This window comes from Oryx dammah, unplaced genomic scaffold (assembly GCF_014754425.2).
Source record: "Oryx dammah isolate SB20612 unplaced genomic scaffold, SCBI_Odam_1.1 HiC_scaffold_2, whole genome shotgun sequence".
In the NCBI taxonomy this organism is placed as follows: domain Eukaryota; kingdom Metazoa; phylum Chordata; class Mammalia; order Artiodactyla; family Bovidae; genus Oryx; species Oryx dammah.
In genome coordinates, this window is record NW_024070186.1 from 121,459,825 (window position 1) to 121,463,149 (window position 3,325).

Consider the following 3,325-nt stretch of genomic DNA (forward strand, 5'->3'; position numbering starts at 1 on the left):
GTATTAATTTTGAAGCAATTTTTAATATCATCTTGGAAGTTTTCTAAAGTAAATTTTGTCATATAGCTAATGCTATATATCTATAAAATCAAAAATCATTTAAGTCCTATGATCAGTTATAAGAAAAGCAATTACTGCTTTGACACCAGATTTTCTACTTTTTCTTAGAAATACTTCAGTCACTTAAACAGTCCACATTGTTAAACACCAAAAACATGAAATACTTCTAACTTTTAATGATTTCCCCTCTTCCACTATGCCCCAGCCTTTCTGGAATATCTTCATGAAGTTACCGAGAGTAGAACATTAATTTAGGAAAAAGAAATTCTCAGATGTAATTTGACTCATCTTTTTTTTTTTCTTGGTTGGTTCTGTTATGACTGATCTTAAGGCCACTGAAACTTTACACATAGTTTCTTCCTAATTCAGGGCTTCCCTGGTGACTCAGATGGTAAAGAATCACTGATTCAGTCCCTTGTCAGGAAGATCCCCAAGAGAAAGGAATGGCTACTCACTCCAGTATTCTTGTCTGGAGAATTCTATGGACAGAGGAGCCTGGCAGACTACAGTTCGTGGGGTTGCAAAGAGTCAGACATGACTGAGCGCCTAACACTTTCACTTTTTTTACTTTTCCTTCTAAATGTAATATAGAGAGGAAGAAAGTGTTGCAGATAAGGACCAGGCAAGCTGAAAAGCCTGACTTCAAACTCTGATTCTACCATTTGTTAGCTTTGTGACTTTCCCTGGGTCAGAGTCCTCATCTGTATTTGGGAATGACTCTTTTATTCACCTTCCAAATGTGTTTTTCTTATAGGGGTATAATGAAGATTAAATGAGTTAATATACAAAGAAACACTTAGAGTAACACCTCAGTAAGAGTTAACTCTTATTTTTTAATCCTCATAGATCCAACACTATAAAAATTACCTTTGGCTTCTAGAAAAAAAAATTGGTAAATCTAACAGAAGACTCAGTGCTATGAATTTGTCCTATGAACCAATCAAGGCTCTGACTGCTTCCTATAAAAATCATTTGCTATCAAATCATCTCTCAATAGACTTATCTAATGCTAAAGCCCAGAAAAAAAAAGAACAAACTTGAAAAAAAAAAAAAAGTTTACTTAGGCTTTCAAATATTCCCAAATATCTAGGCCCAGATATTCCTATAACTGTGAAGCTAAGCCAGGCAGATATTATTTTCATCTCCAGGTGCTTGTATGACATTAAATGCTAGAAATGTAAAGACTGGGATATGATGTTTTTTATCATGGTTTTCAAGAAAGTAATTAAAGTAGTTATTAATTAACTGGGGGACTAATTTGAGTCTGGGAATGCCAGAAAAGAAGTTGGCCAGCAGACCCACCAATTCACAGAGAACAGACTGTAATTATGTTCTCACAACTTCCTGGACAAGGTCAAATTTAGAGACATATTTTAAAGAGTAAATGAGAATGTTCCATGAGACTAGAACAAGGAGAAAAGAAAATTGTTCCCTCTTTAATTTGTTTTGGGTCAGTTTCTGAATAATTTTTGTATGTTAAATGAGCAAAAATGCAACTGGAATTATTGTTTTCCAACTCATGCAGGCATGTGTCTTCCAGGTTACTTACCTTAAAAAAATTAGCTATGAGAAGTTAGACCTTGAAAGATCCAATGAAATTAATACAGGCTCTTGTCACACCTAGTGTCATAGGGATTTCAAATGCAAAAAATAAAAATAAAAGGAAAGGTCTTAGTGTTGTGCTTCCAGAATAGTGCACCTAGCTATCTTCAAAATTTCCTGAATATAAAGAAATAGGAATCCTCATTAAATCTCAAGTGATTTCATGAAAACTATAGGTCTTTCTGTCCAAACAGGCAGGACTTTAGATAACAAAGAGAACTGTTATAGTGGAGCCAATACTGTTCAAGAATTTTCAGTTCAATTCAGTCGCTCACTCATGTCCAACTCTGCGACCCCATGAACCACAGCACGCCAGGCCTCCCTGTCCATCACCAACTCCTGGAGTTTACTCAAACTCATGTCCATTGAGTCAGTGATGCCATCCAACCATCTCATCCTCTGTTGTCCTGTTCTCCTCCTGCCCTCAATCTTTCCCAGCATCAGGGTCTTTTCAAATGAGTCAGCTCTTCGCATGAGGTGGCCAAAGTATTGGAGTTTCAGCTTCAACATCAGTCCTTCCAATGAACACCCAGGACTGATCTCCTTTAGGATGGACTGGTTGGATCTCTTTGCAGTCCAAGGGACTCTCAAGAGTCTTCTCCAACACCACAGTTCAAAAGCATTAATTCTTTGGCACTCAGCTTTCTTTCTTTCTTTCTTATTTTTTTTTAATTTTTAAAAACTGGTTTATTGTTCTTTAAAAATTGAACGATATGAGCTCTTTACACATTAAAGAAATTAGCCCTTTGTTTATTGTATGGACTACAAACGTTTCCCACACTTTGTCTTTCACCTTTAAAATGTTTAAATATTTTCCACAATAAAAAACATGCTTGTAATTTATCAATCTTTTCTATTATGCCCTCTGAGTTTTGTGACTTGCTTGGAAGGGATTTTGCCCTAGATTATAAAATGATTTCATCATGTTTCTTCTGTTTTTTTTTTTTTATTTTTTAAAATTTTACTTTATCTTACTTTATAATACTGTATTGGTTTTGCAATATATCAACATGAATCCACCACGGGTGTACACGTGTTCCCAATCCTGAACCCCCCTCCCACCTCCCTCCCCATACCATCTCTCTGGGTCATCCAGTGTACCAGGCCCAAGCATCCTGTATCCTGTATCGAACGTAGACTGGGGATTCATTTCTTATATGATATTATACATGTTTCTTTATAGTCCAACACTAACAACCATATATGACTACTGGAAAAACCATAGCCTTGACTAGATAGACCGTTGTTGACAAAGCAGCATCTCTGCTTTTTAATATGCTGTCTAAGTTGGTCATAAGTTTCCTTCCAAGGAGTAAGCTTCTTTTAATTTCATGGCTGCAATCACCATCTGCAGTGATTTTGGAGCACCAAATAAAGTCAGCCACTGTTTTGAGTGTTTCCCCATCTATTTGCCATGAAGTAATGGGACCAGATGCCATGATCTTAGTTTTCTCAGTGTTGAGTTTTAAGCCAACTTTTTGACTCTCCTCTTTCATCAAGAGGCTCTTTAGTTCTTCTTTGCTTTCTGCCATAAGGGTGGTATCATCTGCATATTTGAGGTTATTGATATTTCTCCCAGCAATTTTGATTCCAGCTTGTGCTTCATGCAGTCCAGCTTTTCTCATGATGTACTCTGCATAGAAGTTAAATAAGCAGGGTGACA